Source organism: Anolis sagrei, chromosome 1 (genome assembly GCF_037176765.1).
Source record: "Anolis sagrei isolate rAnoSag1 chromosome 1, rAnoSag1.mat, whole genome shotgun sequence".
Classification (NCBI taxonomy): domain Eukaryota; kingdom Metazoa; phylum Chordata; class Lepidosauria; order Squamata; family Dactyloidae; genus Anolis; species Anolis sagrei.
The window spans coordinates 261,003,871-261,024,763 of NC_090021.1; the positions used below are offsets into that span (position 1 = coordinate 261,003,871).

General features: G+C 40.8%; 1 long non-coding RNA gene across 1 annotated transcript in view; it reads right to left on the bottom strand.

Moving 5' to 3' along the window:
- Window positions 1-698: 698 nt before the first annotated feature.
- Window positions 699-20,893, bottom strand: part of LOC137095811 (uncharacterized) — a 49,843-nt gene continuing 29,648 nt past the window's right edge. The window contains exons 3-4 of the long non-coding RNA XR_010908937.1: window positions 15,944-16,114; window positions 699-1,465 (exon numbers count right to left, since the gene is read on the bottom strand). This is a non-coding gene — a long non-coding RNA (uncharacterized lncRNA). The remainder of the gene's footprint in view (window positions 1,466-15,943; window positions 16,115-20,893) is intronic.

Below are 20,893 nucleotides of genomic sequence, written 5' to 3' on the forward strand. Positions count from 1 at the left end.
AAACATACAGCTTGAGACAGCAATATGTGTCATTTCTGGAAATCATGTGACTCAATAGTGCAAAGTGAATTCACTTTGTGCTTTTCTGGATAAAATGTGTTTCTTATTGCATTCATTACAACATGCAATTCCTTTTAAGGAATATTTCATTTATAAATAAGGGTCTGCAACAATGGGAGATGTCAAGAATTGGCAGATAAGGAGCAGAAGAAAACTGTAGCCTTTCTGTTGTTGAAGACTTTCATGGCTGGAATCACTAGGTTTCGGTGAGTTTTCTGGGCTGTATGTTCCAGAAGCATTCTCTCCTGATGTTTCGACCACATCTATGGCAGGCATCCTCAGAAGTTGTGAGGTATATTGGTAACTAGGCAAGTGGGGTTTATATATCTGTGGCATGTCCAGGGTAGTGGGAAGCATTCTTGTCTAGTTGAGGCAAGTGTGAATGTTTCAATTGGCCACCTTGATTAGCATTTAATGGCCTTGCAACTTCAAAGACTGGTTGATTTCTGCCTGGGGGAATCCTTTGTTGGGAGGTGTTAGCTAGCCCTGATAGTTTCATGTCAGGAATTCGCCTGTTGTTTGTGCGTTCTTCTTTATTTCCTGTCCTATCTCTCACCCTGAACATTCCACAGATATATAAACCTCACTTGCCTAGTTTCCAACAGAGCTCACAAATCTCTGAGGATGCCTGCCATAGATGTGGGTGAAACATTAGGAAAGAATGCTTCTGGAACATGGCCGTTCAGCCCGGAAAACTCGCAGCAACCCACCCGCAGCAAGCCTTTCTCCAGGTGCCCAGTACTGGGCACCTGGACTGTGAGGGGCCTTCACACCAGTTGAACCATAATGTTGGCCTTGCATAGGAGAAAGACTGGATCTACAATTTCATATCTTCCAACTGCCCAAATTTGGCAGGGACAGGCCTAGGTTGCATCTACACCATAGAATGAATGCAGTTTGATACCACATTAATGAAACTGCATTCATGGCTTCATGATATGGAATCCTGGGAGTTGTGCTTAGCTTTCTCTGACAAAGAGTGTTGGTGCTTCATCAAACTATAACTTCCAGGATTCCATAGCATTGAGCCATGACAGTTAAAATAGTGTCAAATTGCATACATTCCAGTGTACATTCTCTTTGTCATCCACTTTTTCTTGTAAAATGTCACAATTTTTCTGTCGTGCTCCTGCTTTTCCCCTTTTGGTTCCTTTCGGTTCCTGCAAATTAAGTTAAAAACTATTTGCACACAATTAATTCAGCAGAAGGGAGAACAAAAGGGAAGGGAATCCGGTCCTTTTCAGTGGGCTCAGACAAAAGCAAACTCCTGTAGTTTCTTGTAGCTTGTTCTTCCTCATTAATATCTTTTGCCATCTTGTCCACAAGGGTCCTAATTTTCTTCTGTGAAATGTTGGGGAGCATGTGATTCCATGTTAAGTTTTAAAAAATCAGCCACAGCTCAGTTCTGAAAAAAAAATACAAAAGAATTTTTCTTACATTGCTGCAATGGAACACAAATCACAACAATGTGTTACAGCTCTTAAGACAATTTATTTATCGTGTCATCAGCAACCACTGTTTTACAATTCTAACAGAGCAAAACAAACACAGAGATTAAAATGAAAAAGAAAAAAAAAGAAAAAAAAACCACACAGATTTTGTAAATTTGGTATTTGGTTAAATGTTCTTTGACCAGTATCTGGCCACTTGGAGTGCCTCTGGGGTTGCCGCAAGAAGGTCCTCCATCGTGCATGTGGCAGGGCTCAGGGTGCATTGCAGCAGGTGGTCAGTGGTTTGTTCTTCTCCGCACTCGCATGCCAAGGATTCCACCCTGTAGCCCCATTTCTTAAGATTGGCTCTGCATCTCGTGGTGCCAGAGCGCAATCTGTTCAGCGCCTTCCAAGTCGCCCAGTCTTCTGAGTGCCCAGGGGGGAGTCTCTCATCTGGTATCACCCATGAATTGAGGTGCTGGGTTTGGGCCTGCCACTTTTGGACTCTCGCTTGCTGGGGTGTTCCAGCGAGTGTCTCTGTAGTTCTAAGAAAACTATGTCTTGATTTAAGTCGTTGACGTGCTGGCTGATACCCAAACAGGGGATGAGCTGGAGATGTCTCTGCCTTGGTCCTTTCACTATTGGCTGCTACTTCCCGGCGGATGTCAGGTGGTGCAATACCGGCTAAGCAGTGTAATTTCTCCAGTGGTGTGGGTCGCAGACACCCCGTGATAATGCGGCATGTCTCATTAAGAGCCACATCCACTGTTTTAGTGTGATGAGATGTGTTCCACACTGGGCATGCATACTCAGCAGCAGAGTAGCATAGTGCAAGGGCAGATGTCTTCACTGTGTCTGGTTGTGATCCCCAGGTTGTGCCAGTCAGCTTTCGTATGATGTTGTTTCTAGCGCCCACTTTTTGTTTGATGTTCAGGCAGTGCTTCTTGTAGGTCAGAGCACGGTCCAAAGTGACTCCCAGGTATTTGGGTGCGCTGCAATGCTCCAGTGGGATTCCTTCCCAGGTAATCCTCAGAGCTCGGGATGCTTGTCTGTTCTTAAGGTGAAAGGCGCATGTCTGTGTTTTAGATGGATTAGGGATCAGATGGTTTTCCCTGTAATAGGCAGTAAGAGCACCTAGAGCTTCGGAGAGCTTCTGTTCTACCATCTCAAAGCTCCCTGCTTGAGCAGTAATGGCACGATCGTCAGCACACGGGATCGTCAGCACATTGTCTTAAGACAATGAATGGATGCAAGATGGGAATTTATGACGAAACAGAATGCATGGCCACTCACCAGCCCTTGTCTGAGGAAAGGAGCAGCACCTACTCTTCAGGTTCCGGCTCCCAGCTGGAAACCATACAACAGTCCCAACAGCTGTGGAAAAATGCTAAAGGAAATAGCAACAGGACCAGCTGCACAGACAAAACAGCATCTTTAACTCCCAATGCATTACGGATATTTTCTCAAGAGAGGAAAGGAAATTGCTTTACAGCAAGTGAGGCAGCTGGAACTGCTCACCAATTCCAGAAACTTCAATCTTCATTATATTTCTCAAATGTTTATCTGTTAAGGCAGAATAACTTTTCAAAGGCTTGCAGAGATTCTACAAGCACTCTCAGATTAAGATATGTGATACTTTAAAACATATTGGAAATTACAGATTCATTGCTTTGTGGCTATACAGCTAGTACGACTGTATTTTTTCTAGCTCACAGACTGAGCCAGCATGGAGTAGTGGTTTGAGCATCAGACTACAACTCTGGAGACCATGGTTCAAATCTTCATTTAACCATTAAATGCACTGGGGGAATGACAACCCTCTTCTAAACAAATCTTACACAGAAAGCCCTCTGATAGGTTTACCTTAGGCTCTCCATAGTTCAGAAACAACATGAAAGGCAAACAACAACTGCAGCAACAGCAGATCCTATTCCTTCTCCACATCTCTGAGATTCTGAACTGAAGAACATACAAACCAAATTTCAGATTGGCCATGGCTGTTTATAACAGTCCAGGCCTAGTCATAAAACTGGCTCTTGGCAGGATGTGACAGCTGGGCCATCTGATCTTTAGCAGATGGTCATAGAGAAATGTTTATAGCACCTTTGTTCTCATACCAAAGGTCATGACCTGAATCCTTGTCTAAGGCTCTCCTCTGCCTACATTTACTATGCCACCAACTAATGAAGGCTAAGGGGATGGGCACCATTGTCTCTACTCTCCCTCTGACTCCTTAAATAAGGATATAACTGACAGGCAATATGCTATTATGAGGCAGCCTTATTGTTGTGAAAATGAGAATAAGGCGAATGTATTACCAAATAAGGAAGGTGAGGGGGGGGGGGGTCCCGTGTGCAAAGGTTGAGTGCGGGTCCCGTGTGCAAAAGTTGAGTGCAGAGTGCAGCCCCTATAGGGAACCATGTGATTTCCCGGAAAACACCTGATTTCAGGGAAATGAAAACTTTCGTTTCTCCAAACTGTATATAAGGGGTTTAGCCCACTAGAGGGGGTCGCTTCCTTAGAGACGCCTCGTTGCGTTTGGAAGAGACCTCTTGCAGCTGCTTGAAATTCAGTAAACTGCTTTTCTTTTGGATGAACCACGTTGTCCGTCCTCTTGATTCCTGCCTGCGCTCGCTCACCGGTTGCAAGCCAAGCTTTGGCTGAGGGCCCAATTGGGCAAAAGGGTCTGCTACATTTCTAGTTCAAACTGTACCTTGTCATTGGTAGACTATGACACAGCACAGGCTGAGCATTGCCTGCTGTCTTTAGCATTCATAAGTGGATACTCTATGCGAATGCACTGAAAATAAGATACAGTCACTGCAACACTTATAGATTATGTATGGTTACAATTTATAGATTGAAAGGATAAGGTGGCTAGGTCTAAAAAAATAAAAAACAACATGAGATAAAATCAAACTCAAAATACCAGCAAGACACATTTCAAAGACAAAAGCACAGACAAAAGAGGGACTTTAATTTGTTCAGGACCAACCTCCCCCTCCAGCTCCAAGTATCTTTCCCCACAAAGAAGAAATATCATAATTTCTTATGAGACATAATTTAGCCCTCTGCATTTCCAGATAATATTATTTGATAGCAATCTTTTGTGAATTTTGGTGAAGTGCTACCTACCACCTCATCACACTGGGACTTGTAACTTTGCAGCACTTTGGGGAGGGGGGCTGCTGATTGTCATCACATGACACTCAGCAGGCCCTGCCCCATTGATGCTCAAAGTCCCGAGGAAGCATTGCAAGATACTTCCTTGGCCATGACTAAAGGTAAGGTGTGTTTTGGATAGCTCCAACAGAGCTACCTGCTTTTTTTTGCCCTTTCCCCCATCTGATGGGGGAAAGGGCAATGAGGCAACACTCGTTGCCACCCTTTCTCCCCTCTGATGGGAACAGGGCCAGGGTGCCAACACACCTTGTCCTGTTTCCCCTGTCTGATAGGGGAAGAAGGGTGGGGGATTAGGGTGCCGCAAGGCACCTCGTACGCCTGCCATTTTGCTGAAGACTGCAAAACGGTACGGGGGGGGGGGATGTGTGAAGAGGTCCTTAGTGTGTTTACTTAGTGTGTAAGTAAAGCCTTCATCTTCTTTAAAGACAGAATCTCATGCAAAGAAGAAGATTCAGCACGCAAAGAAGACAATTTTCCCCGGCTCCATCTGATGAAGTCCTGAGTCTCCATCTGTGTCATTAGTGAGACAATAGCAATTACTTTCCTCTTGAAATGGGATTCCCATGAACCACTGCTTTTACCTTTTAACCTCTCTATGTGTTTTTTCTCCTTTAAGAAGAAACACATAGTCTTTTTTATGGGACTCTAGTCATTTAGCACCAGATTAGTGGTAATTTTATTAACTGCAAAACCATCCAGTTTTATTTGGATGAATCTGCCTCATTTTTCATCCTCACATCTGCTCAGCAGCTGCAGACACACCATTCCCAAGGGCTTGGCCTAATTTGTAGAATTACAGGGGTTGTGCCTGGCAATAGGAAAGGTCTGTTAGTGCTGCTCATGTTAAAAATTGTGAACTTGATGCCTTCCACATGCTTCCGATTTTTTTTAGCCTGTTCAGGCCAGACCCATAATTAACCTTTCAGAACAATTTCTCAAAGCACATAACTTAGTTATTCATAAACCAGTGCCAGTTCTTTCTAATTTTAAAAAATTGCTCATGCAAATATGATGCGATGAATCTTCAGTGCCAAATGTCCACAGTTCTTTGAATTGCAAGCCAACCTCAATTTATGAATTGTGTTCAGTAGATGCATGTAGAAGGGGGGCATTGACTGAATGTCTCTACAGAGACAACCCACCCCCACCAGCAATACTTGTATAGGGCTCCCTCTGTTTGCATTTAGGTCAAAACATGTATGACGGAGAGTGAAACTTGTCATTCTATCCAACCCACCCCACTTATCTCTTCATTTCTAAAACACGTATATTTGAAAATGAACTACAGGTGAGCACAATGTGAGCTCTAAATGCTGAACCTAAGGCCCCCAAAGTGAAGAAATTAAAGTCAGTATCATCAACCTTATCACCCTTCTTCCCTTGTCATCCTGTTTAGTTACATCTTCTAAAGAAGGACATTCTCATAATTCCAACTAATGATCTCATCACATTGAGGTCCTTAAGCCAGGGGAGAGCAGGGACATATGTGGGGCAGTGTGGCGAATCATATAATTTCATTTCTTTTTGTTATGATGTCCTTGGTGAATACCAACTATAAGAAGTTATATAGTTGGGGTGGGTAGGTGCCATGTTCAACAACTATCCCATGCCAAAATCTGGCCCTGGCTTGCTCCTGTGCTGTTTCCAACTTGTCCTATGAGAACACAGGTAGTCACCCATGTTTTCAAGACTGGCATTTAGCATGTTGCCAAGATGCAGCATGCATGGAGCCCTGCAGGAAGTAGCCCTGCATCATGTGATGGGCTCCGGTGGGCTCCATCCTAGGATGTGATGAGGTTGTTAGTCAGATGAGTCTGTTCACAGTACATAGTTAAAACATGATGATTCTGCTTTAACTGACATGGTTTTATCCTATGGAATCCTGGGATTTGTAGTTTACTGAAAGACATTTAGAGTTCTCAACCAGTAAGGTCTAGATCTCACCAAACTCCAGAATGACACAGGAAACAGTAATGACTGTTAAAGTGGTGACAAAGTGTGTACAGGCACGAAACTTTCCCTGGGGTTAGGGGGTGCAAGATCTCCACAAAAGTGGGAAATCTACCCATCCCCCCATATTTAACATATGGCACTCTGGGGAAAACCTAAATTCTGTGCTAATCAGCTTGCCACCAGAACAAAGATGGGCCAAACAATTGAACAATTTTATATTTCTTAGCAAAATCAGAGAGATAGCTTCCATTTTCAGATTTCCGCAGAATAAACCACCTTCTCATTGAGCTAACCTGGACTCTGATTGGTTGGCCAACCAAGGGATCCAGAAGAATTACCCCTTGCTCTATTTTTCAAACTGAAAGCAGCATTCCTATCTGGCTCTGCACAAACATGGGAGCCAGGAAAGGTGGCACACAGCTTGCAAACAGGTGTCAAAATCTTTTAACCACCTAATATCGGTAACAATCTAATGAATACAGGGTAAATTTCCATTTCTTCTTTTGGTATTGAACATTATCAGGGCGGAGGCCACTGGGAGCGCTAGACAGAAAAGGATGGTCCATTTTACTGGGGGAAGGGGTTGAAGGAGTTAAACCATTTTCCCTGTTTTCCTGTTATTCCCCCCACCCATGTCCTCCTTGTGGAAACAATTTGTTTATAATATGGGGAAAAATGGGGGAGGGGAGAAATAATCAGAGAAAATATGGAAAATGGGTTTCCTCCTTCAACTCCCCCCTCCCCAATAAAATGAACTATCCTTCTCTGTCCAGGCCCTATTTGGAGTCCACCAAAACTCATTTTTAACTTATTTTAATTTATTTTATCCAAAGAAAAATGATTTATTCTCAATCATAGGGAAAAAGTGGAATCATCACCATCAACAACAGAACAGGAGTTATTTCATGTTTAAAATTGGTGAGAGAATTAAACTACCTTTCTCTTCTCTGGAAGTGGTGTTGCTGGGTTTCATATGTGCAAAATTCAAATAGATGAGGTTGGAAACAGCTTATATGCCTTTGATATGGCACTGGTATTGTTTTACCTTTCTTCACCCTGTCTAAGTGGTGATTTACTCCTTTCTGTCTCATTTATAAAATATTTATTGATGAAACTGAATTGATTACGGAGGAGGAAACGTCAATCAATTTGTGGTGTCAATTGCGGTTATAAATGGATATTATTAAACAGCCTGTATCTAGATAGCTATTGTCCGTGTATTTGTCAACCACAGCTGGTTGGTTATCATCCCCTTTTTGTTCCTTATCAGTTGTATATCAAGCCAACTACCTGGATTTAAACCAGCAGACTGCCTATTTATAGACAGAGCTTTGAGAAAACAAAAGAAATGAAATGATTAATGATTTGTAATAACTTGCAAGCAGCACTCTTAGCCTTGGATGTCAACTTTGTTTAATCAAGCTGATGTATTATTATAGTAGGAACAAGCCCAAACCAGTCACAAGTCATTTTAAAAAGTAAGTGCATTTTCGTTTAGATAAAGCCTGAAAAAATAGCTGCTATAAGAAATGTCAGAAATGCATAGGGATGGGTGGGGTGGGGACTGAAGAAATAACCCTTGACCCCAGTCATTTTCATTCCTCGGTTGCAAACATTGACTATAAAATACTGAAGAAATTAAATTTTCATTCATAACCTTCTTAGCACTGGGCAGAAGTGGATGGGCAGAAGGTTGGATAAAACTCTCCTTCTTTATTTCTTGAGTTTATGAGACACCCATGACATTGTCCGAAAACACTAAAATTCAGTGAATCAGGTAGGATTATGTTGTGATAAAAGACCCATCCAAAATGTCTTTGTTTTGAAAAGCAGACGAAATGTCATAATTGTTTTTTAATCTTCATTTTTGTTGTTGCTATTAGGGTGTGAGTTTTTTTTGTGTGTGCATCCTAGAATGAAATAATGGTAGCATCCTTACTTTTGATGTATCTTTTGTGTGTGGATCTTTCTCTCCATTCTGTGAATGGTATATAAAACTATCTCTGCTACAACGTCTTTGTTTCCCATATACTAAGAATTGTTTTAAAACGAGAAGGCTGAGAGGAGATATGATAGCCATGTATAAATATGTGAGAGGAAGCCACAGGGAGGAGGGAGCAAGCTTGTTTTCTGCTTCCTTGGAGACTAGGACGTGGAACAATGGCTTCAAACTACAAGAGAGGAGATTCCATCTGAACATTAGGAAGAACTTCCTGACTGTGAGAGCCATTCAGCAGTGGAACTCTCTGCCCCGGAGTGTGGTGGAGGCTCCTTCTTTGGAAGCTTTTAAGCAGAGGCTGGATGGCCATTTGTCAGGGGTGATTTGAATGCAATATTCCTGCTTCTTGGCAGGGGGTTGGACTGGATGGCCCATGAGGTCTCTTCCAACTCTTTGATTCTATGATTCCAAAACATGGTTGGAATTTTCCAACCATTAGGGAAGTCAAAGCAATGCTATTGACTTCAGTTGTGTTTTACTCTAGAAGTCATGATTGATAGCACAACTGAGTGATGGTAGGTAATCCAATCCATAGAGAAATAACATGGAAAACAGAAATATTTGACATTTGGCAATATGCTGAGCCAGTAGTCTTTTGTGCTTAACGATTCTTCTTTTTCTTTCTGTCTTTGAAAGAAAACTGTTAACCAGAATAATCAAATGTTGAAAGAAAATCTGGTCTTTATTGTATTTAGTTATTGTAAGCTGGTTTGTGAGTATTACACCCCACAAAGAAAGAACAAACACAAATACACATGTATAGGCACGTACACACAGGTTTAAATAATTTTGTGCTGGAGAATGAATTCAATCCTGGTACAGATCAGGGGACATCTGCTCAAACACAATGGATGCTTACAGTTGTTATATATTATTAAGTTGACTCCAGTTTCTAGTGACTTCTTATAGGGTTTTCTTTGAAAGATTTATTGAGAGGAGGTTTACTCCTGCATTCGTCTGTGGCTGAAAGCTATGGCTTACCCAATGTTATCCAGTGGGTTTCCATGGCTGAAAGAGGAGTTTTCCAGAGCCCTAGTCTAACAATACATTTTACTGGTTCTTGTTGTATATCAGCCTGTGATTGTGTCTTATGTTCATGTTGATATTCCTGATGGTTATGGGGATGATGTTCCTGATGATGGGCTTAGGGATGAAGGTTTGCTTGGGCCTGAGTTAAGTGCTGAGTTAAGTTCAAAAGAAAGGCTTGAGCTGCCTCAGGAAGATTCACCAGGCCACATTCCTGGGAGAGACCTTTCACCGCTTTTCTCAGAGCAACTATCTGAAGATGATGCTGAGATTGATTTGCTAGGTGCAGAAGTTAATGAGGGAGAGGACAGTGAAACCTTGGACAAAAAGCAAAGTTTTAGTAAACTGGGACCCCTTCCACATACCTGAATAAAATCCCACATTTTCTGCTTTGAACTGGAATATATGGCAGTGTGGACTCAGATATCTCAGCTCAAAGCTGATCTTGTGGCATTTTCTGCCTTTATCTTCTGGGTTATATGGCTGTCTGGTAGCACTCAGAGGCAGAACTTACAGAGACTGAAGTGATCATTTGGTCTACAGAAGAAGAAAGATAGCAAACAGTTATCTGGTGGGAAAGTCAAGAGAAATGCTTTCTTTTCAGTTTTGGGATCTGGAAAAGGTTTATAATGATTCATGGGAGAGAGTTGCCTCAGTCGAGTCAATGTTTTTATTTTATCATGGTCTTGCTTTCAAGGGTTCTGAGTTTCATGTACCAAGCTTTTGCCAATCCTAAGTTTTGCCTATGGGATTTTCCTGCAGTTTTGTTTCTTGGTTTCAAGTTCCTTGTTTCAAGGATTTCTATGTACTCATGGATCTTGTTTCCCTTTGAAGCTCATGGACTATTTTGGATTTTGGACCTTTACTATTTTGCAATTTTTTTTTACTGCTTTGCCTACATATATTCTACAATAAACCGCTTGCTGATTTTACCAAGCTGGTGTGCTGCTTAAAGTCAGAGGTGTTCCTGCTCTGGTGTACAACAGTGCTTATCTTAACAGTACAAGGGTGTAAAAATACTGTATGAGAAATGTGAGGATGTTAATAAAAATAAAATCTCCTTGGAAGAGTTCTTCTCCACTTTGTGTTCACTAGTAAAACACTGATTGTATCCTGATGTCAGCACACCATGGTTTTCTGTACTCCCATTCAGCACCAGGATGAGAACATCAAGAGGTAAAGTGATGTGTAACAAAGTTACTACAAAGGTGAAACTGCCACTTTTCCAGCCCTGTCCCTTCTTTCATACAACATGTTACTTCAACTCTAATGGGGGAATAGGTCCTGGTTAGGAATGCAATGGGGTTTTTCTGTGTGCTGGAGTTTGGTTCCAGAACACAGTATGTCTGCCAGTATCTAGGAATGCTCAAGTCCCATTATAGACAAAGGTGTAATAAAATGGGGTCCCCTATATAAAATGGCAAAATAAAATTGCTTTTTCCAGTTTTGGGGGAAAATATTTTTAAGTTGTGGATGGTTGAATTCATGGATGCATAATCTGTGCATATGGAGAGCCAACTATAAATTTCTGTACATCAAGTACCACCATGACCTTGTATGCTTGCTATACAAATTATTAGAACTTTACTTTCTATGAATATGAATGGTTATATGCTCACTACAAAGCAGAAATTCTGATGTAGTTAAAACAAGAAAATAAATCGTGCAAATACTGGAATATAAATGTGACCATGATATGAACGATGCCAAAAACAACCGGGCAGACAGGAAAAGCAGAAAAGATGTGGGTTTCTGAAAAGGAGATAGAGAAAACAGCAGGAAAGTAAGTTTAGTTCATGCTCAGTTGAGTATGGAAATAATGTATGTTTATAAATACTCTGTTTCATCATATGTACTTCATTTCTGAATTTAGGAGAAGTCAGGAAGTAGAGGAAGCATTCTGTAAACTAGATTGGAATTCAGTTTCTGTGTGTTAACTAACAATCTTCACTGAAAACAAGGTAGACTACTTAAAACACTATCGATTAAATTTTTTTAAATTTAAAACCCTGTAAGTTGATACAAGAATACTACAGCTGAACATACTGAGGTATAAATATTCAATAGTATTCCTGTATCTTTGTATTATGTCATGAGAAGTCAAGGGTGGAGGTTTTTGGGAGGGAATGGGAAGGTATTGGGATTGGGAAAAAGACTTGTATTTTGATTGTTGAATGCTATTACAATATCAGTGTATGCATTCCGAGATCTGTGGTTTGGTGTGCAGAGAGATCTAAAGCTAGCTAATGTGAAATTAGGTCCCAACAACTCATACAGTAGAAACATTTTTTGGGTTGCTGTAATTTTTTTGGGCTGTATGGTCATGTTCCAGAAGCATTATCTCCTGAAGTTTCCCCTGCATCTATGGCATGTCAGGATAATTGCAGTTATTTCATATATGTTTTTCAATGTGTTAATAATGTAATTCAAGATGGTTTCAGTCATGTTAATTTTTGTTCATTCGTGTAGTAGATTATTATTGTTATAGGCCAGAGAGATAACAGCCCTGAGAACAAAAGGGAGTTAACCGGCTAGTAGACAGATAAGTCAGGAGGGCAGGATGTTTCTTTGTTTGTGTGTTTAGTCCTGTACTTTGTCAGTCGCCATTTTCAGCCTCAAGATGTGGTAATTGAGTCTGTGTGTTTTGGAAACTTCAAGTCCGCTGTGCCAGACCGGAGGGTCTCACTATGACATGGCAGACATCCTCAGAGGTTGTGAGGTCTGCTGGAAACTAGGAAAATGGGGTTTTTATCAGGTGAGCATGCTTCTGGAACTTGGCCATACAGCCCAAAAAACTTACAGCAACCCAATGATTCCAGCCACGAAAGCCTCTGACAGCACATTAAACATTTTGTGTTACTGAAACATTGCCTCTTTATGTCTTCCTTTCCCTGCAAAACTAAAGCAGGCTTTGAGGAGGCATGGTGAGGTTGCTGATAGGAAGTAAGGTTAATCCATTTCTTGATGAAAACAGTCCCATCGGCAGATTCTAACTAGATTTACTGAAAGGAAGCAACATCTAGCTTTAGTGGAACTTCACTGATTTGAGCATGGAAGGAACAAAAGTGGGAGATAGACTTCTAAGTTGATCCTTCCCAGAATGATTGTTCTATGTCAAACAGCACCTCCACTGTACTGTGTGTTGTACTGTCCCTGTCCAAAGAAGAATAATTGCATATGTCAATTTGTTAAGAAGAGATACACAGTGCAAGATTGTAGCTGTATCCAGTCATGTGTCCCCACTACGACAAACATATTGAACTATATGGCACAACCTTTGCATTTGCAAGGGATATGTACCTGAACTGAGCAAGCAAACAAGAAAATACAGATAAGATTGAACCCTAATGAAATGAATGACTTCAGTCAGAAGTTACAATAGAGTCACCCTAGAACAGGGGTCCTCAAACTTTTTAAACATAGGACCAGGTCACAATCTTTCAAACTGTTGAAGGGCCAGATTATAATTTGAAAAAAATATGAATGATTCCGTATGCACACTGCACATATCTTATTTGTAGTGCAAAAAACACTTTAAACAATACAATAATTAAAATGAAGAACAATTTTAACAAATATAAACTTATTATTAGTATTTCAATGGGAAATGTGGACCTGCTTTTGCTGATGAGATAGGGTTGTTGTGTGCTTTCAAGTAGTTTCAGACTTAGGTTGACCCTGAGCGAGGGCCGGGTAAATGACCTTGGAGGGCCGCACCCGGCCCCCGGGCCTTAATTTGAGGACCCCTGCCCTAGAAGATCTAGAAAATTAATTGAGATGACATATTTTGTGGGTAGGTAAACTGAGTGTACTGGTTACGCTACATATTTGTAATTGTAATACTATATATCTGGCATGAGGGCACACTGCCACACATTATATGAATGGTTTATTGGTATATAAATATTGGTGATTGCCATATTTGTGTGTTTATTATACCTATAGTTGGGATGGCATCTAGTTGTGCCATCCATTTTTGGCTGAAGTTACATGGTGATCATTCTCCTGGAGTCACTTAACAGAAATAATATGGTGCTTGGGCAAGCTTGGTGTAGGAAAATTCCTTTGAATCTCGTTATTTTCTTTGGTCTTCCTGTTTTCATTGTTTTTCAAAGTTTAAGGATTTAATTTTATGTAGTACTTGATGGTGTGGTGTAAGTTTTATGGAATATAAACATAATTAGATCCAATGTTATTTCTTCACTGAAGCCCACCCTTGGGTAAATTTAAACATCACTGTAAGCAATTACAAATTTTGGACTCCACTGTAGGAGAAAAAAGCCAGCAAGAGCGGGACGAATTTCTTCCCAGTGAATGTTTTTTTCCAAGTTAATGATGTCTTGGAAACTGCTTTTGGGGTAACAACAAAGAACACACCCTTCCACTTCATGATAGGATTGATTGAGTCTGATTTTGTTATTGCGTTAAAATTCTACACCATTTATTTCAAGGAGATTTGTTCTGATTAGAACTGATAAGGTCAGCTTCATCAGGATAACAATGACCGTGTATGGAGTAGGAGTAACTAGCCTGGCCCCTGGGGTAGCCATGTATCGAACTGAATTAAGCAAATGCATTGTTTTCCTTCCCTTTAGAGGAAATTTATTATTTGCACCATGTTTGAGGCCTTATTTTTTCAAGATGAAATGCAGAACATTTTATTTCTTGATTGTACTCAAAGCCCCCTTTCCCTCCAAAGAATTTGGAATGGGTGGCCGTGCATTTTCTGGGCTGTATGGGCATGTTCCAGAAGCATTCTCTCCTGCCATTTTGCCCACATTTATAACAGGCATACTCAGAGGTTGTGAGGTCTGTTGGAAACTAGGAAAATTGGGTTACATATCTGTGGAATGTCCAGGGTGGGAGAAAGAACTCTTGTCTGCTTGCGACAGGTGTGAATGTTGCAAATGGCCACCTTGATTAGCATTAAATGGCCTTGCAGCATCAGCGCCTGGCTGGTTGCTGTCTGGGGGGTCCTTTGTTGGGAGGTGTTAGCTAGCCCTGGTTGATTTTTATGGATTCCTCTGCTTCATGGAATGGCACAAATGGACTTGCTTTACAGCAACTTTGCAGTTAAGATAGGTTGTGAAGTAGTGATTTGTCCAAAGTTGCCCAGCAAACATCATGTGTGAGTGTTCGTTTAAACCTGGATCTCCAATCTAGTCTGACACATTAGCTCAAAGGTGAAAAAGTTATTGTTTCCTTGGCCCAACCCATCTGAAAATAATTCCTCCTCAGGGAAATTGTGGAACACAGCATGTTGTACATTCTATTCCCAAAAGTCACATTAGCTAGAACTTAAAATTAATTTTCAAGTTAATTTATTATGTTATATCCTCACAAACTGAAGGTCAACATATGCTTTAATGAATTAGCTTGTTAGAATTCATGAGAATTAATTGGGGTGGGTGCATTTTCATAAGTGACATTCATTAAAACTGGAAATATTACTGCCAGAGTTGGAAGAAACGTATCACCTGGCTCTATTTTTAGCTGGGCTAACCTGTGTGATTTCTTTGGAAAAAGAGTAAGTTTGGGGAGAGAATGTTTTAGGGCCCAGAATAAAGAGTTTGGAAAGAAAGGGGAGGTGGTGGTGGTGTGGAACATGTTGGTGTGAAGTCATATGATTCTTTAGGAGAGTAGGGAGGATGGGATCCCTGGGGAAAGGTTTACAGTATGATAGCAGAAGAAGAATGTGAAGGTTCTCATTCCTTGGAAAAAGGGTTTTATATCTGACACTAGAAGGAGAGTGGGATGAATGCCATTTGTTGGGAATGAAATATAAGGTCTCACAGCAGAAATGAGTTACGAGGAGAATATTGTTTATCAGGAAAGGGATATGAAATCTGACAACCGAAGAAGTGATGTTGGAAAAGCCACCTCCCCCCATGGAATGACATTCTCTCCACTCTCCTTCTAGTGTTAGATTTTAAATTCCCAATAATTGACATCCCCCCTCACTCCTTCCACTGACATACGAGCAACCCCACTCTTAAGAATTCTATTCTCCCTAAGCACCTAAAAAAAATTACATGTAACCCAATTGAAGTTAAAATTTAAAATCTACAGACTAGGAGGATCCATGCCCGGTGAACCCAGCTAACCACCAGTATTCCCGGCAAAATATGACTCACCTGTGATGGACAAGTGACACTTTTATGATCTGCAGAAAGGATGCAATGTATAGCACAGATACTATAAATGTACAAGCATAACCATATTGTAGCGTGTAGGCATTTTATACATTAAAAAACCTCCATCCACTAAGATTTTCTGTGTTTAGCTTTCTCACCCCGGTCCATGGTTGGCTGAGCATGGGGGCTGGCTGGCTGCACCTCTGCTTTTGATTGGTCACTGGAAGGGACTAGATCACCTCGCCTTTGAAGTAGTGAGTGCTCTGATGATGTGACTGGGAATCTCCTCTTTGCTGGGCAGGGAAGTCCTGGATGACCCAGTCAACTGCCTGGAGGTGCAAAAAGGGACACAAATAGAGACATTAGGGAGAAAAAGGATACATTTTATCAAAGGGGAAATCAGGGCTTTCCTGTGTGAGAGATCTGCTGCTGCAGACTTGGTTTGCATGTGTGCTAGTACGAATCAGTACATATCTGCAGGTTATTAATAAAATGGAAAAAAAGGTATATAAAGTGGGGATTGACTTTTGGTGGGATCGGCTGCTGCTGGGCTGCAGAGGCTTTGTGGAAAGTTGGGAAAGGAAACAATTTCATCCATTTTGCCATGAGTGTCCTTAGTGGACTATAAATCATTGGGATGAGGATGCCATGTTCAACAACACAATAACCTCCAATTTTCCTCCCCATCATGCAACATATTTTATTTAATAAGATGTCTGTATGTACTGCTTAACTAGCTTGACCTCCTCCACCTCTCCTTCCATGTCCTGCCTGAAGTGCCAGCCACTCACTCCATTTACAGCCTTTGCACCACAAAGACTCGCTCCATCTACTGCCTGACAAACAGTCCAAGGTCAAGAAACCATAAATCAGAACAGAGTCCAAGTAAAGAAGTCAGTAAACAGTCTGAGGGTCATAAATCCAAGACATGGAACAGCAGGGGCAGGCCATCAAGTGCTTCTTTCAGTGGCAATGCAGAAGGAAACTTGACTGCTTTTAATAATATTCATTTAGACCTTACATGCATGTCCATTAGTATTTAAAGAGACCATCTCACAGTTGTGGGAAGTAATTTTCCTTGCATCTGAAGGTCTGCACGATGGGTCTCAGTCATTTTCTTTCATGAGGTTTGGAGGTCATTTCCTCCAGCTTCCTTTCTTGTTGAATCAGAGGAGAGCTTAGTTGTTTATTACTGAACTGCTGAATGAAGACATGTGCCCCTTCTACACTGCTATATAATCCAGATTATCAAAGCAGATAATCCACATGATCTGCTTTGAACTCATTTATATGAGTCTACACTGTCATATAACCCAGTTCAAAGTAGATAATCTGGATTTTATATGGCAGCATAGAAGGGGCGTTGGTTGCTAAGTGTTCATTTTCGAAGAACTTTGAAGTGTGGGGAGAATGGCAACAATCATGAATCCATTTGAAGAAATGAGATGTAGATTTAGAATACAATAATACTCAAACACCCACCATACTTGCAGCCAGTCCCAAATGTATGATAACTATGACATGCAAATGAGTTTCCTTTCACAGCTTCTTTACCTGTCAGCTAGTATTTTGCTTTAGGATAAAATGCTTGAGTATCGCATGATACTCCATGATGCACACAGTCTCCATCATATTTTCTTACAGGGATGGAAAATTCTATGAAACCTTGACTTTGAATAATTTCATAATTCCAATTTGTATTTTTGCATTACAATGTTGGGTTTTCTTTTATAAAAATCTATGACTGATGGCTTTTTTAATAGAAGAGAGACGGTATGGTGTGATGTTTTGAACTACAACACTGGAAACCAAATCTCTGCTCAGTCATGGAAACCTACTGGGTGAGTTTGGGGAAATCACATTGACTTAGCCTCAGAGGAAGGCATAGACGAATTGCTTCTGAACACATCTTCCTATTAAAAGTTCATGACAAGTTCTTATTCGGATTGCCATAAAAATCACTTTAAGGCACACAGCAAGAACTATGTCATATAAACAAATAAACAAATAAATCTTGCCAAGGAAACCCTGTGATTTCGGGTTGCCATAACCCTGAAATAACTTGAAGGCACAGAACAACAGTGACTGATGGAGAAGTTAGTAGAGCAGTATGAGGTTCTCTAGGAATAGACTTGGTTTCTGAGATATCAAAATGCTACAGTTCCCACTAGTCACCTTCTGAATAAAGGTCTATTGATTGAAATACTTAAGAGAGAGTTACAAGTTTAAGAGAGAGTTAAAAGCTGAGTCCTCCCTGTTTCTGTGCCATGACACCAACTTGGCAGGGCTTGGCTCTGTTGGCAGAAGGTTCACTTACAGTGGCATGCTAGCAGCTGCGTTAGTCTGAGCTCTATTTTTGTTATGTTATGATTGATGACTTGAATGAGGGATGTGAAGAGTGAATTAAACAGCTTTAGTAAAAACACATGGGATTGCCTCTGTTTGCTATTTTAACAGAGAGGCCCATCTTGCTGTGATGCCTTTGACGAGAGTGGAAACATTTTTTAAGAATATGCTACCTAAGTCAAACTTGGTATTATTTTTTGGCTTTACTATTTAATAAGGGACTTAACAAAGTTTCAGAATTCTTCTCTTTGTTTTAAAAGATTAAAAAAACCCCAAGCCCCTGCTTGTGTGGAATAACCATGGCTACCTCAATGCAGGGTTGGAGAGTTCTCAGTAAAGCTGGACCAGATGGAACAGGAAGAAAAACAACAGAGAAACTGTGAGAAGAAAGTTTCTAGTTACTGTATACAATCTTGAATAAATAAATGCCATGTATAAGTTGAGGGAGCCCCCAGTGGTGCAGTGGGTTAAACTGCTGAGCTGCTGAACTTGCTGACCGAAAAGTCACCGGTTCAAATCTGGGGAGCAGGGTAAGCTCCCGCTGTTAGCCCCAGCTTCTGCCAACCTAGCAGTTCAAAGACATGCTAATATGAGTAGATCAATAGGTAACAGGGCTCCATGCAGTCATGCCAGCCACATGACTTTGGAGATGTCTAGGGACAATGCTGACTCTTTGGCTTAGAAATGGAGATGAGCACCAACCCCCAGAGTTGGACACAACCAGACTTAATGTCAAGGGGAAAACTTATACCTTTTAACCCTATAAGTTGAGGACAAGTTTCAATGAAAAAATTATGGATTTGGATGTCTCCTGTGGATGAGCTGAAAGTCATGCAGTGGTAATGGGTAACACCAGGGGACCAGTTGCACAACAGGGGACCAGTTGCCCTTATTTGGCACCATTTTCCTGCCAAGGCATTTCAAAAGGTCAGAATCGGCAAAATGGCAGATAGATTAGAGTAGATGAATGTTTTTAAAGGTTCTCCTGGGATGGACTAAACTCTCACCTTTTGCTATACTACTCAGATAAGGGGGTGGTTCTTTTTTAAAATAAGAATTAAGGTACAGTACTTACATTGACCCATGTATAAGTTAACCCAGATTTTGGGAATTTATTTTTTAACTAAAATTTCTAGACACATACATCATTACGTACAGTAAAGCAGAGCAGCATCAACCACATAGTGCATCTACATTGTAGGTTTACTTCAGTTGACACCACTTAAACTGCTATAGATATATGCATGGAATCACTGGAGTTTTAGTTTTACAAGGTCTTTAGCCTTCTATGCAAAATAGTGCTGGTGCCTCACCAACTACTGCCCAGAATTTCATAGCATTGAGCCAGGACAGTTAAAGTGCTATGAAATTGCATTAATTCTATTGTGTAGATATCCTCAGCTGTGCCTTGCTATGTACAGTGAACAAGTTAGTGCTAAAACTTGAAGTAGAAAAAAAAACAGGTTTGAAAAGAGAAGGCGTATCAGAAATCAGGGTTACTAGTTCAGGATTTTCGCAGGCCTAGAGGTTTTGAGGCCAAAACCTGCACTCTGGGAACATTCTCTGGTGATGCCATCAAGTGTTATACATTCAGTATCGATCATAGTTGTTCACAGTTTGTCATTCAAACTAATACATGGAAAACATGCTTTCCTTTTTGAAAATTAAGATGTATCTAAGGTACCTTAGTAACCACATTCAAGGTCTAAGCCAAACTTGGCTCTGCCAGGTGTTTTGGAATTCAACTCCCACTGGCTTTTAGAAATTGTGGGAGTTGAAGTCCAAAACACCTGGAGGGCCAAAGTTTGCTCAAGATTCATCTAAGCCTACCTCATATGGTTGTTGGGAGGAGAAACCATTCCTTAACAAAGGCTTGAACTCTTTAGAGCAAGACTGGAGCATCTGGGATCTTCCAGATGCTGGCCTCCAAGCTCTATCAGATTGAGACAACTTGTCCAGTGGTGAGTGGTAATGGGAGTTATAGTCCAACAATTTGTGGAGAGAGACAGATTCTATTCCTGCCTGGTTTCTGCTCAACCATAGAGAATAGACAAAGTTTAAGAGATATAAAAATCTCTATGAAATTTGTGGGGTTGCTATAAATTGACAGACAACTGGAAGGTGCACACACATAGACACACACACACACAGACACAGTCTCTTGATGTTTTCCTCTTTATTTTAAAGCTGCCATAAGAGATCTAATTTGTACAGATTCCTCAGGAAGAAGCAGAGATTCCAAACAAGACATTTCCATGGTATAAACCGCCTTTCACCGAAGTTGCTACTAGCTGGGGAGGACAAAAAACTCCCCTTATATTATGTCCCCTAATAGCACCTTTGGGGAAGGGGTGCATAAGAAACAAAATAGTAAAAAAATCCCCCAAATAGCTTTCACCTCTGGGAGATGTCATTTTAAGCAAAGCAAATGTGCTGGAAGATTTAGTCACAGATTTCTCATATCACATCTTGTGTGGTCCTTAGTACTAATTTGGAATCATGGAAAGAAGGAACCGCATGTCAAAACAGTTTTTGAGGAAGTAGGAAATGCAGTTTGTACCCTTAGGGTTGAACCTACAGTTGTCTTTGTAGGAAAGGGAATTAATGCTCTTCCTTCATCTTACTAGTTATGTCCCCAAGCTAGTCTTGAACCCAGACTGAAATAGGTTAAGGTAATCGGTTTCATCCAAAATTCCTGTAACCAGGGCACCTGCTGATGTTTGTTAATTTGTATAAATGCTGTTGTTTCCCATCTCTTTTAC